The sequence below is a fragment of the Pseudophryne corroboree genome, chromosome 1, assembly GCF_028390025.1.
Source record: "Pseudophryne corroboree isolate aPseCor3 chromosome 1, aPseCor3.hap2, whole genome shotgun sequence".
Lineage (NCBI taxonomy): Eukaryota > Metazoa > Chordata > Amphibia > Anura > Myobatrachidae > Pseudophryne > Pseudophryne corroboree.
The window spans coordinates 558,663,858-558,679,666 of record NC_086444.1 but is presented as its reverse complement, the minus strand read 5'-3'; the positions used below and the strand labels follow the sequence as shown (position 1 = coordinate 558,679,666).

The 15,809-nt window shown below is 41.5% G+C and overlaps 1 long non-coding RNA gene across 1 annotated transcript in view; it reads left to right on the top strand.

The window, feature by feature from the left end:
• LOC134918524 (uncharacterized) overlaps positions 1-14,733 on the top strand; it is a 167,992-nt gene extending 153,259 nt beyond the window's left edge. Inside the window, exons 2-3 of the long non-coding RNA XR_010177445.1 lie at positions 13,508-13,570; positions 14,710-14,733. This is a non-coding gene — a long non-coding RNA (uncharacterized LOC134918524). The remainder of the gene's footprint in view (positions 1-13,507; positions 13,571-14,709) is intronic.
• Positions 14,734-15,809: the final 1,076 nt, after the last annotated feature.

Here is a 15,809-nt window from a genome sequence, read left to right as displayed (position 1 = left end):
GGAGACTCCAGACTCAGGTGAATTGCGTTTGAGCAGAAACTGACTTCTATCTGATCTTTCTGACAACTGTCACTCAGATAACCTTCATAAGCTTTCCTATCCAATAATATCCCCACTGTACAGTCCACATGTATCCTCACATATTTTCTCTTTCTTCACTTTCCCTTCCTCCTATCCCCGGTTCATCATTGCTGTGTGACCATATTATGCAGCCCACCAAGAAACTTTTCAATCAGGTGGACCATTATGCAATAGATAACACCTATCTTTGTGTAGCAATCCTATTTCCCTATAGATTGTAAGCTTGTGAGCAGGGCCTCCCTACCTATATGACTGTGTGTTATTACCCATGTTTGTTTTATCGTTTTTGTTTCCAATTGTAAAGCGCAACGTAATTTGCTGCACTACATATGAAACTGTTAATAAATAATAAATAAATAAACTGTAGCACCACCAGTTCCAGTCTTGTGGAACAGATATTCAGATTGACCTAATACTGTACTGTGTTCGCAATAGAGCTGCTCTCAGCATCAGAGAAGGAGATAAAGAATTGGGGTCCTATTTATTAAGTATCTAGTTATAATAATAATAATAATAATAATAATTAGAATTTCTTATCAAGGATTATCGGGACAATAAAAAATTCAGTACCACTGGATATATTAATAAAAACATCCAGGGACAGGCTACGATAGGAGTCCATCCCTGAGATGTGTAAAGTAAAATGATCACTAATATGATCACCTTCCTTTCTACTACTGGACCCCCGATGCGCTACTGTCGTATCAGTCATCAGGTGTCAGTATGATTGCCCAACCCGGTGGTCAAAATACTGACGGCGGAATCCTTACAGCCGGAATCCCGACCTCATGTGCAGCGTGTCCCCTCACAGGCTTGCTGCGCTCGCCACCATATGATCCCAGTAGTGACCTTCGGTCGACACAAGATTCTATTCTCCCTCAGGTGGTGGCATGGAACATCACCCAAGTGGGGTTTGTGGCCGGTGGTAGGGATTTCGAACGTCGGTATTTCAATGGCTGTCGGGCTTTCAGCGTTAGGATTTCAACCACCAGGATCTCAACAGTCGGGAATATAACTGCATACCAATCATCCCATGGATCTCTCGCCATGTAAAATATGCCTACAGGCTACAATGGTATCCTGGGGATGCTTACATTTTGCTGGTATCCCATAAAAATTGACATTTTGGAGGAATTTTACACAAAACTAGTTTAATAAATATGTCCCTTGGTCTGTGTAATGAGAAATGTTGTTAGACATGAACTAATCTGAAGTGAAACTATGCATCAAAGAAACACCATTCTAAGAGCTATTCTGAGAGAAAGTTTAAATTGCTCACAGGAGGAATTACTTTAGTACTACATGTCCTAGCCATATTCATAAAGGAGAGCCAAGTGGTAATTATTCTAATGGGAAAGGAAGAGACCTTCAAGCCAAGTATGTGATGATCCCAGTCTCAAGCATTCTGCTACTGTGATGTGATAAAGTCAGACTTTACTAAAGGATTGTGTGTGCTTTCTCTTGCTGAAGTGAACTGTGTGAAGTGCTATAAAAAAAAGTATTCTGTCCAAGCTAGCATGTTTTAAGCCTGGACTACAATTCCAGCCTTCGCATTCTAGTGTTCACAATTTGAGTTGACCAATTAAATTGTTTCTAAAAAAGACTATTTTGTCTATCCAATATTGTTATGTTGCGAATCTTGGAATAAAGAAGCCTAGGCCAACGATTCATCATGTGCACTAACATAAGTAGGTATTCTGATCTATTGTTATATTACCACTGAATAGTGTTGTGTGAGTGAGTATGGCTGTGCATATTAGAAAAATACTTAGGCATGGGTCACATGCCATTAAGATGTTGCTGTCTATAACCAATTTTCTTTTATTCATTTGCTATTTTGAAATATAGTGCCATTTTGTTAATAAGAAATACATTTTTATACAAAAGTAGAAAAAACTGACCGCCATTTTCAGTTATCAATTTAAACTAATACAGTATGCTTATATGATGTCTGCAGGAATTCATGTGTGCAGTTAAATTAACATTGGGTCTAGTAAGCTGTCAGGGCCGAGATCAATCCCTTACTATACCATAATGTTCTGTGAGTTATTATACCATATTATCTTACTATTTAATACATACATATCTGCATTGACATTGTGCATTTTATACCGCCTTAATGCAGTGCTATTGCATAGAGAATTCTGTGAAAGTTGTATGCTATTTGTTTCAGTCTAAAAGACTGGAGTGATTGTGAAAAGCCTGTTGGTGATTGAGACCATCCAGGAATGGTGTACACAGATAGAGAACACATAGCTACAGAGCTACAGATAGATGTAGATTTTCTGCCTTTTGGCATTCTACCTCTCACCATCATATTTTATATTTGTCAGCTGGCATAACATTGGAAATCACCCATTGAACCTGTGAAACAACTTGCAATCAATAGAATCTGACAAATATCACATGCAGATTATGGCTAGCATAATGTGAATTGTGTTGTTTCTCTAAACTTTGGGAGCTATGAGACTCTTGCTATGGTGCCTGTTTCCTGTTCTCACTGTGTATCTATGGTTTATAAGGTCACCCTCAGTCACCCTCAGGTCACACATTTGTCCTCCTGGATCAACCTACACTCCCTCAGCATTTGGCCACACTGCATCCTGCATCCTTCCTCATCCTTAGGCCCTACATTCTGCTCCTCTCTTTCAAAAATGTAGTGCAGCTGTGTTCAAGAAGTTCACTTAGTTGTTTGTCATCTGAAACTGACAATTAATTTTCTCTTAGGTATATGGTATTTCTTGGTTTGCTAACCAGCTGCAGCTTATACACCTTTCACTCTGAAGCCCTGGTTCTGACCTATGTCTGAACATTGATACTGAACATGAGTTGGGGCTGAGGTTTCAGATAACTTACCTCTTTCACACTGCCTGCGGCACACGGGGTGTCGACTCTCACACAGGATGCTTGGAGATGACATCATCACCAAGCGCTCCTGATCCAGCTAATTAGCAGCCTTTGAGGCATGGCTCAGGGCATGTGTGGCCCGGATCTGCCTTTCACACTGCAGCTGACATGGGTCAGACCCAGGAATAACCCTGGTCATGATCCAGGTTGACCCTTTCACACTGAGTCTGGACCCCTGGTTACTTGGCTCTGTGTGAAAGGGGTATAAGTGTCCCTATACTGAGGATCATGTATACTGAAATTTTCCCACAGATCTTGCTCTGTTATCAATACTAGTTTGATGACAGAGGAACGTGTGTAATACATATATAGTTTGTCTATTGATACAGTTACCTTTAATGAAATAAAACTGGTGAGTATTGTTGCACTATCACTGTTACTTTACCCTGATCTTTCTCAAATGCACCATTCACATTAACATGAGGTACCCTGTTTGGCTCTATGGCTCATTTACAGCAACTCATTGCCAACTGTAATAAGCGTATTGACATCCGACTCCCATGTCATTCAGTGTGGCAGTGTTATGTACATTCTCATCTAGTCATTGATACCTGCACTGGCTTTACACGCTGTCTTGCCTGCACTAGCAATACAGCCCTAGAGAAGATTTCTGGCTGTGTTACATATCTGCATCTGGGTCATTCCAAATCACAGTATCTGTGGCAGCAGGAATGTTACAGTCTGCTTTTAGTTGTGCTAAAATTATTCTTCACCAAACATCAGACAGTTAGGAATATTTATTTGTGTGAAACTGTAATAATAACCATCTATAATCTTGGAAACAATTTTTATTGTCACACAATATCCCGACATAATAGAAGACCCACTACCATCTTACAAGAGAGATATCTCTTAACAGGTATAACATTATGTTAGCTTGTCATCAAATAATCTACAACATTCACATACCCAATCTTCAAATTTACAGAAATGCCACTACCACTCAGGCATTTAGACATTTTGGATTCCAAGATAGATATTAATTTAGGATTAGGAATAAACTATATTTTTATGGCCTTTTGTTTTTGAAGTCCTCCATAAATTGGGCTTCTCTGGCAAATTCTATGAGGGCGTTTCGGCACTCAGTCACTCAACTACGTCAACAGTCTCCATTAGCATTGCGATCACAAATAGCTCCATAAAGGGCTGCCCACTCTCTCCATTAATATTTGATTTAGTTATAGATCCCCTTGCGGTAAGGATCCACACCAATGAGAGTATATCGGAAGTGAAATGGATGCTTCGGATCGCAAAATAGCATTATATTCAGCAGATGTTTTAATCTCCCTTTTTAACCCTAACCAATCTCTTCACCTTGCCTCTCCAAGATAGAACTTTACTCCCAACACTCCTTGATTTTTATATTCCTGCTGCAGCAAAACAAAATCTCAAGACTTTGTTTCCCCTTTACATGACATAAATAAAAAATGAAATACTTGGGTATCTTTTCAACTCACTGGCACTATCAATTATTTCTAGCTAACTCATGTCACCTCTTATCTTGTCTAGGTAGATTTAAGTCATTGAAGATGTACGTGCTTCCCCGGCTCTTATATCTGTTCCAGACCTTAGCTATATATATTCCTACATATGTTTTTAAGTTTCTATAATTCCAATCTTCCCAATTCATCTTTGGCTCAAAAACATCCCCAGATTAAATTGAAAGTACTTCTCAAGGTGGCAGACTGGGAATCCCTAATTTCCAGAAATATTATTATGCGACATAGCTCTCACTGCTTTCAGTGGTGTGCTTCTGATGCAGGAAAGGTCTGGGTTGCTGTTGAGGCCTCTGGAGTTGGGTTTGTCGATGCTTTCCTCTTTCTTGTGGTTCACCAGGACTCATCGCCCCTGGAATGCTTCTTCCCACCTTGTAGTTTTCCGCACATTGGTCCTTTGGGATCTTACTAATAGACAATTAAATTATCTCCAGGCCCCGTCTCCTCTTATCCCACTTTTCCATAATCCTAGATTCCCCTTGCTACTATTTTGTATTTAAATGATATCAATGCTGATGTTAATTTCCTCCCAATTTTTGGATACTCAGGAGAACTCAGCATTCCCACCTAGAGAATTTTTTCATTTTTTGAAAATCCGCAACTTTCACTCCAAGATCAAACCACTCCTTTGAATATATTTGTTGGAGAGGATCCTCAAGCCAAGGCTTAATTTCTAGGATATATATGCTGCTTAATGAGGAAACAGCCCAAACACAGGACTCCCATGAGTTGGCATGGTAAATAGGGGTGAGCGCTGGGCCATTTTTCAGGTTTTTTGTTTTGGTTTTGGATGAGTTTCTCCTTTGTGTTTTGGATCTGTATTGGTTTTGCCAAAACCGCCTTTGCAGGTTTTGGTTTTAGATATGGATTTAAAAAAAAAATCATAATAACAACTAAAATAACAACAGTTGAGGGTGTTTTTGCTCCTACAGTATTATTAACCTCAATAACATTAATTTCCACTCATTTCCAGTCTATTTTGAACACCTCACAGTTCACAATAGTGTTTTCATCCAGTTTAGACAGAAAGGTTGCACAGAGGTAGCTGGATGACTAAGCTAAGCGACAGAAGCAGGTGGCTCAAAAACGTGGCACATCGTGGCACATCTAGGAGTGGCACTGCAGTAGCAGACAGGATATAAGTTTTACAACTATGCTAAACAAATGCTCCAAAGAACACATAATGCAAAGAAAAGAGGTGCAAGATGGAATTTTCCTTGAGCCCTCCCACCCACCCTTATGTTTTATATATTAAACAGGACATGCACAGTTTAACAAACCAATCATTTCAGTGACAGGGACCGTCACTTGTGGCTGGAATGACTGGTTTGGTTGGACCCTCACAAAACATTTTTTTAGAAGGACTAGCTCCATTAAGTAATTACTCTGAGTATGTCGATGATGAGGTGTTTATTACATTATAATCTTGTACAATAAATTTCATGTCTTCGGCGCAAATGACGTAACATGGAGGAGGTGCATAGATGGCTAACGTTCCTACCTCTACTAAATTTGGCCTCACAAATGGAACAGATGCTTTCATAAACATTGTCAGGATTGGGGTTAAAATAATCCCACATCCAAGAGGTGGCTTTTTTGGTCGTATGCCCAGGCATCGCAATGGCTTTCTTTTTATCATGGTCAACAACTGCAGCCACCGGTGGCTGACTTACACAAACAACTTCATCATCATCATCATCATCATCATCATCATCATCATTAACATGCTCACTATCATAGAGTACACACATATCCCCCTTATCCTGTCCGACTTCCACACATGAATCCTCAATTTGTATTATGTCCTAATTAGATTCATCACCAACTTTATTTGTACTACTCCCCATATGTGCAGATGGTTCAGAAATAGTGGAAGGAGGTCAAAGAGGCTTCACTATGAGGACAGTGTGAGAAATGTCAGCTGACATGGACACCCCTAAACACTCCTCAAGAATGTCTGATGGTTCTGATTCTGAATGCGCAATTTGTCTTACTGCCTCTGCAGCTAACTTTCCTTTTGATTTTTTTTCTTTACCACTTTAAATGATTTTGCATTCCCTGACTTAAGCCCTCTATGTCTCTGGGAATCTGCCTAAGCAGATGACGATGACGGACTTGCAATGTCAATGTCATGACTAGTGGCAGCAGTTTCAGCACTAGTAGTAGCCTCCATTTCTATCAACACAAGGTTGGGTCGCACAAATGAATCAGAAATATATATAATTACACACTGCGGTTGACCGTCATTGACAGAATTGCACAAATGAGTCAGAAATATATATAATTACACGCTGCGGTTGACCTTCACCGACAGTGTCACACAATACATATATCAGGAGGAAATAATAATCACAGTACTTATGAAAATAAAATAAAAAATGTATAGTACACTGGGGTATAGCACAAACAAAAAAAAATATTTTTTATAATTAGAATTTTAGGCTTTTTGTTTGTAACTTTTATTATTATCAGATACAGCAGGCAAAGCACCCCTGGACTGATACGGCAAACTTAGCAGCACCCCTGGACTGATACAGCAGACAGGCACCCCTGGACTGATACAGTAGACTTAGCCAAACCCCTGGACTAATACGGCAGACAGGGCATCACTGGACTGATATGGCAGACTTAGCAGCACCCCTGGACTTAAACGGCAGACAGGGCACCCTGGGCACCCTGGGACTTAAACGGCAGACAGGGCACCCCTGGACTGATATGGCAGAATTAGCAGCACCCATGGACTGACATGGCAGACAGGGAACCCCTGGACTGATATGGCAGACAGGGCACCCCTGTACTGATATGGCAGACAGGTCACCCCTGGACTGATATGGCAGACAGGGCACCCCTGGACTGATAGGGCAGACAGGGCACCCCTGGACTGATACAGCAGACAGGGCACCCCTGGGCTGATACGGCAGACAGGGCACCCCTGGGCTGATACGGCAGACAGGGCACCCCTGGGCTGATACGGCAGACAGGGAACCCCTGGACTGATATGGCAGACAGGGCACCCCTGGACTGATATGGCAGACAGGTCACCCCTGGACTGATACAGCAGACAGGGCATTCCTGGACTGATATGGCAGACATGGCACCCATGGACTAATACAGCAGACAGAGCACCCCTGGACTGATATAGCAGATAGAGCAGCCCTGGACTGATACAGCAGATAGAGCACCCCTTCATCCAGTACACTCTCCAATGCCAGAGTGAAGATGGTGCCAATCACTGGGAATTTATGTAGTATCCAAAACCCTCGCCAATCATACAGTGGGATGATGACGTTTTGCCTAACTTTTTGGGATCCAAGCAAGGTGGGTAGTCCCGAGCCGGACTCCGAACCCAGCTTGGATCGTGAAGTTCGGGTGGGTTCGGTTCTCTGAGAACCGGACCTGCTCATCCCTAATGGAAATCAGACTTGGTATTCAGTTTAGACTCTGGGGAGTGGTCAGAAATCTGGGACAATGCTGTTTCTAGCTCCATTTGTGTCAAAATGAAAGAAAATGTATATACTGTAAACTTCTATACTGTCTCGGCTGAAGACCATGGCCCTCATTCCGAGTTGTTCGCTCGCAAGGCGATTATAGCAGAGTTACACACGCTAAGCCGCCGCCTACTGGGAGTGAATCTAAACATCTTAAATGTGCGACCGATGTATTCGCAATATTGCGATCAAAACCGAGTTAGCAGTTTCTGAGTAACTCCAGACTTACTCTGCCTGTGCGATCAATTCAGTGCTTTTCGGTCCCGGCTGACGTCATAAACACACCCAGCGTTCGCCCAAGCACTCCCACCGTTTCTCCAGACACGCCTGCGTTTTTTCCGGAAACGGTAGCGTTTCCTGCCACACGCCCCTAAAACGCCGTACATCCGCCCAGTAACACCCATTTCCTGTCAATCACAATGCGTTCTCCGGAGCGACGAAAAAGCCGTGAGTAAAATTACTTTCTTCTTAGTAAAGTTACTTGACGCATGCGCAGTGCGAACATTACGCATGCGCACTAAGAGAATTCTCACTGCGATGCGATGAAAAATACCGAGCGAACAACTCGGAATGAGGGCCCATGTTTCCTAACTGTTGTTGGAGAGGATGCTCTTAGGAAGTTACCTTCTTGCATTTTTGGTGGGCTTGCCCATGGATCTCGGCATTATGGCAGGAAGTTACCGTCCTTCTCTCGTGCTATTCCATGTAACCATCCCTTGTGGTCCTAAATTTTTCCTTCTACCTCTAAGCCTCCCCACCATTTCTAGACACCAAAATAAGCTGTTACAGCATGTTGCCTCAACCATGATGTGCCAGATCGCTGCTGACTGGAAAAAGCCTATGCCATCACCTATGCAGTGTATCCTGTTACTGATTTGGTATGTCCATAAAATGGAATATATGTCTAGTATAATTAATCATTCCTCGAAGTCATTCAATAAAATTTGGGGACCCTGGCTATCTACCCAGAATGCTTCATTCCTATTTTAGAGGTGACGCCCTGAATTGGCCTTGGTGCTGATATCCCTACCTGAGTACCTTTTCCCATCTTTTCTCCCTTTTTTCTTCTCAGATGGTTACTTTCATTTTCTTCTTACAAAATTGGATCACTTTTTTTGTTAATATTTGTCTATAGTAGTAGCCTGTGCATGTGCTTACATTTTGTTATTCATATGTTTTTTTTATATATATATATATATATATATATATATATATATATATATATGTATATATATATATATGTTGCTCAACTTCTATTGCACATACTGTATCATTTTAATATTACTCTAAAATATAATTTTTTTACAAAGTTTATTGGCTTTTTTTTAACCACATCCACATTAGATAGGCTACATTCTCGCAGCTTTTCTGTCATGCCCATTTTTCTGATGCTGATAAAGAAGAGCCTGGACCTTTTTTATGTTTGCCCCCAGGACAAATGCTGCCAGTCCTCCCCTGATCAACACATCTATCTGCAGGGCATATCACTATTATGTATTTATTTATTTATTACCAGTTATTTGTATAGCGCACACATATTCCACAGTGCTTTACAGAGAATATTTTGCCATTCACATCAGTCCCTGCCCCAGTGGAGCTTACAATCTATATTCCCTACCACATGTACACGCACACACATTCATACTAGGGTTAATTTTGTTGAGAGACAATTAACCTACCAGTATATTTTTGGATTGTGGTAGGAAACCGGAGTACCCGGCTGAAACCCATGCAAGTACAGGGAGAATATACAAACTCCACACCGTTAGGGTCATGGTGGGAATTGAAGCCATGCCCTTAGTGCTGTGAGGCAGTAATGCTAACCATTACACCATCCGTACTGAACTAGAATTTAGATTTTTAAAAGTAAATTTGTTGCTTTAAAAAAAAAATATCTGAGTGTCCAAAGTGTACTTTACTAATGTTGCAAAAAATGTTATATATAAAACAAAAAAGTACCCATAGAGAGGCAGGAAGACTAGGCGGTTGAAGAGGATAATCCAGTAATGAAGTACTTCTCATAGACAATATGGCCCCATAGTACAAGGGCAACCTTTATGAAGATAAACAAAATCCAAAACTGAAGCCAGGAGTTGTATATGCTTACAGAAACAATTGTTTTAGCTCTACACCATTTTCTTTGCAAATAACAGCATTCTATAAAAGACCAAAATGCAATTTTTCATTAGAAGACCACATGTGCAAAGTGAGGTTTCTGCATATTCCGTTTTAGAGAACTCTTGATGCATTCTGTGATATATAGTAAACTTATGTGTAACTGTTGCTTTTGGGCAGAAGTATACCAATGAAAAATACATTATCAAAAACTTTATTTCATACAATTGAAACATAATGACAATATCAAATTTAAGATCTAGGAATAGTAAATTAGGTGAATTCATCAGATTCAAGATACAGAAATCTCTGTATAAATATTGATGAATGTTAATGAATGTTTGAATCCAGGTAATGGTTCATTATTTACAATCTGGAAGGAAGCAGAAGATTATTTAAATATTTCACAAGGAGATAAAATGCATTAATCAAGCACATGTGGATACATGAATATGTAGTTGATTATCAGAGACATCTAAAAAAGTTAGACTTTTTGGATCTGTTTGGTTGTCTTGTGTTCAACCTCTCTTGGTTCAACTGTTTATTGAATGTCCTATTTACAGATATGGAGCTCACTGTCTCTATCACAGGAAGCCAGCGTACTATATTCTACAGCATAATACAGTTAAATAATACATATAGATATTATTTGGTTTTCTCAGTTTATTATACAAACTCTACATTCTACTTGTTCATATAAAAAAAAAAAAAAAAAAAAAAATATATATATATATATATATATATACATATATATAATCCCAGGCAAACCGGCAATCAATAAACAGCAAACAAATACCTCGGTGCTCCAGGTCCAAACACGTATATCATGAAAGCATAAATCCAAAAAAGAGGATGGCACTCACAGGTTTTCATAAAGTGTGTATAATCCAATGAAATGCTTTTCATATATCCATCAACGTTTCGGTGTCAAAACACCGTCATCTGTATGCATATAAATGAACAAATGTGAGACAGACAAACATAAAAAGCCACTTACCACACTTACAGATGTAGCCACCTTTATCTTGACTGTTTCTCCGCCGAGACGGGCGTTTAGTCACGCTAATGCGATAGCTGAGTTTAATCACAGGCAGGCGCGTTGAGGCGATCTAGATACTCATCATGCATTACACATCTCCACCACTGTGTGGCTAATGCTCCACTAATCCAGTACTTTCGATCGTACAGTATAGCGGCGGATTGATCTACAGCTCTGGCAATACTGTAGGCGTAACGGGAGGCGGTGGAAAAAGTATGGAGTACTGTATGTGTATGGAGACGCAACTACAGTAATTGTGTAAAAGGAAGAATGTACAGTACAATGTATAAACACCGTGCTTTTAAAATATATGAGCGTCTGAGTTCGCTAATGCATAATGGGAATGGAGGACTAGCAGAAGGCGGAGGAAAACACCGTGCTTTACAAATGCGAGCGTCCGAGTCCTCTAAGGCATAAACCAACAGCAATGGGGCGGGGGCCGGGCGCTGTTTGCAGTACTTTCACACATGAAATTGGAAATCTCTCATGAGGCGTCGTGGGCTAGGGGTGAAGGCTCCCACCTCCCTCGCTGGGGGTCCAGGGTTCGAGACCTGATGTGCTTTCTTTCTTTTTTTTTTTTTTCTGTAATAATGCACTGTATTATTTTATTTACATTGTAAGACAGTCAATGGAAGGATGCACACAGGTTTCACATAAATCAAAGTACATCTGCAGGAGCGATTCTTTACGCTAAATGCAACCTACAGTACAGTACTGTAAGTGAGCAAAACAGTACTACAGTGGGCGTTTGTGTATTGCACATGACCTGCATTCCCTCCCTGTCTACTGCATGATCTGTGCAGGCTCCCATGGGGGAAGGGCAACAGGCTAGCAGGAGGCGGAGGAAAACACCGTGCTTTACAAATGCGAGCGTCCGAGTCCTCTAAGGCATAAACCAACAGCAATGGGGCGGGGGCCGGGCGCTGTTTGCAGTACTTTCACACATGAAATTGGAAATCTCTCATGAGGCGTCGTGGGCTAGGGGTGAAGGCTCCCACCTCCCTCGCTGGGGGTCCAGGGTTCGAGACCTGATGTGCTTTCTTTTTTTTTTTTTTTTCTGTAATAATGCACTGTATTATTTTATTTACATTGTAAGACAGTCAATGGAAGGATGCACACAGGTTTCACATAAATCAAAGTACATCTGCAGGAGCGATTCTTTACGCTAAATGCAACCTACAGTACAGTACTGTAAGTGAGCAAAACAGTACTACAGTGGGCGTTTGTGTATTGCACATGACCTGCATTCCCTCCCTGTCTACTGCATGATCTGTGCAGGCTCCCATGGGGGAAGGGCAACAGGCTAGCAGGAGGCGGAGGAAAACACCGTGCTTTACAAATGCGAGCGTCCGAGTCCTCTAAGGCATAAACCAACAGCAATGGGGCGGGGGCCGGGCGCTGTTTGCAGTACTTTCACACATGAAATTGGAAATCTCTCATGAGGCGTCGTGGGCTAGGGGTGAAGGCTCCCACCTCCCTCGCTGGGGGTCCAGGGTTCGAGACCTGATGTGCTTTCTTTCTTTTTTTTTTTTTTTTCTGTAATAATGCACTGTATTATTTTATTTACATTGTAAGACAGTCAATGGAAGGATGCACACAGGTTTCACATAAATCAAAGTACATCTGCAGGAGCGATTCTTTACGCTAAATGCACCTAAACAGCGGGAATGAAATGAGTGTATTCTGACGCTACCAACTGAGCAAAACAGTACTGTAGATCTTCAGCGTTTGTGTATTGCACAGGACCTGAATTTCCTCCCTGTACAGGCCCCCAGGGGGGAAGGGCGATGGGGGTAGGGGGGAGACGATGGAAAATACTGTGCCTTTGAAATGCAATTACATGAGCGTCCGAGTACACTACGGCATACTGTAAACCAACACCAATGGGAAGGAAGTGCCAACCTTATTTTTAATGTGTTCCCGTGACATTCACTGTAACATTTTTTTTTTTCTCTCCAATACAGTACATCCAATGGAAGGATGCACACAGGTTTCACATAAATCAAAGTACATCTGCAGGAGCGATTCTTTACGCTAAATGCAACCTACAGTACAGTACTGTAAGTGAGCAAAACAGTACTACAGTGGGCGTTTGTGTATTGCACATGACCTGCATTCCCTCCCTGTCTACTGCATGATCTGTGCAGGCTCCCATGGGGGAAGGGCAACAGGCTAGCAGGAGGCGGAGGAAAACACCGTGCTTTACAAATGCGAGCGTCCGAGTCCTCTAAGGCATAAACCAACAGCAATGGTTCTTACAGTATTTGTCGTCAAATTCAATGTTTCTGTATGTACAGTACAGTACAACATTGTGTTTAAAATAGTAAAGTAGTGTATTTCCTGGAATGAACCTTTTTTTTCTCATTAATGTTTTTTCACAGGCCCTACACTGGAACAGGCCGCCAAGGAGGAGGATGATGAGGATGATGAGGCGGCATTTAGTGGTAAGAATTATCACTGACATTGATTTGATTCCACCAGAGTAGCACTTTTCATCAGATTTTTCTGGAAAATGCGTAGAAATCGGATAAAAATTGCACAAATCGGAATAGTGGATGGTGGACTTTAGATGATTGTTTTTGTTTGAACTGGTGATATTGCCCATACAGTAGCAACCAATCACATTCCACATTAACATTTATCTACAGTAGTTACACTTACAGACGATAATGCAGTACAGTAGGTAATATTTGTAATTGTCAGAGAAGTATCTTCATATACTGTAGTTAGAATTCTCATATTTGCTATACAGGAGCAAACTGCTTCATCAGTGAGGTTCCTGCTTCCAGTGTAATAGGTTGTGGTTTCTAATCCTGGGTGTGATACTTGTAAAATGTGTATATTCAGTATAATAAAGAGGGTGTGACTTGTAAGGTGCGTGGACCAGTGAGGAAGTCTGCCACTAAAAAGACAGCGACAGCTATCAATTAACTTAATTCAATGGTGTCACAGAATAGGAGGAGAGGTTCCCCTCCTTCAGAGCAGGAGCCCGGCGGCAGATGACTCCGTTGCCTCCCAGAGTTCTGCCTCTGTGGATAACATCACCTGTTCTAAAAAAAACTCCCATCTTACTAAATCTCTCTCTCTCTCTCTCTCTCTCTCTCTCTCTCTCTCTCTCTCCCCCCATGTCACTGTCTCTCCATTCATCTCTCTCTCTAGATACTGTCAGTGATGAATTTCCCATTAGGCACGAGAGGCACGTACTGTACCTAGGGGCGGCATCTGTTTGGGGGCCGCAGTTGGATGCTTACAGTATGCTGATACTGTCATCCCAAAAATTACCACTACAGTAACTGCTAAATATTTTAAGTGTACTGTACAATATGCACATACAGTACAGTGCTGTACAGTATGCATAATTCAAAGCAAAAAAGAGTTGCTACCTTAGTCTAGTCATAATCACCGGCATACGGGCCACTCACAAATTTTCTGATGGTCTCGGTGGGGTCCCTTGGAATCACCATGCCTGTCACAAGCATACCTTTTTTTTACCCACCTGTCACCAGGCCTGGACACTAGTGTACTATTACTATACTTTTTACTGTATACTGTATCTTATAATATTCTTCTCTTTTACCCACAGACGACGAGCCAGAATACCATTTTGGTAAATAAATATACTGTACAGTAGCAATAGTTGGTACTGCAATTACAGTATTTTTTTTCTCCAACATTACTTTAAGTCCAACTGATATGACTAACTGTATTTTATCTTTTTACAGTCCGTCGCCAACCAGTGGAGGAGACACCTGGTAATAAAATAGAAATACATAATGCACTGTACTGTATTCTAACTTACTGTAACATGTATAACACTGAGCTGATCATCTTCACACCCTCTGACATAACCTTACAGTACAAACTGTACTTTCTCTCCTTTTTCACCCTCTTCACTACACAAATGCATGCTGCGTTTCCTGACTACTGATATAATAGTGTGTAGAGCGTAGCGAGGCACCGTGCCCACCGCGTGGCGAGCGAAGCAAGCATGCAAGGGGCTGCTTTCCGCTCGCCGCCCCTGTCGGGATTGTGTGGTCGGGATTCCGGCGTCTGTATTTTGACTGCCGGGATCCCGTCCAGCGGGATTACGTACTGATCTCCAGTCTGAGCCTGCCCTAGGCATAGGCATACTTGCCAAATGCCTAGGGGCACAAGCAGCTTCTGCTGATTAATATGATATGCAGCATGCCTACAGTATATTCTGTGTGTGACTGCGTCTGTATCTGCATACAAAATGCATTACTAATGTGCAGCATTATGTGTATACAGTACTTTGTTGTGTAACATATACTGTAGCAAGGGCACTACTGTGTGGTCTAATGTGAACAAAGAGCAATATGATGTGATGCAATGTGAATAAGTGGGAATACTTTGAGGAGTAATGTGGTACTATCATATGATGTAACGAGAATAAGAGACACTATTGCATGATATGTTGTGAATAAAGTTGCAGTACTGTGTGGCGTCATTTCAGATTGGGGAATTACTGTGTGGCCATGCCCCTTCCCAGCAAGAACATGCACCGTTTTGGGATGCACACCGAATGTGCACACTGTTGCTATTTTAAACATACAGTAGGTTGGAGGAGCACCAAAATGAGGACTGCTATGGTTGAGGGGTGATGGTGCTGGGAAAGGGGTACAGGCTCAGAGGCGGAAATAGCGTCTGTGCAAGGGGGCAGCA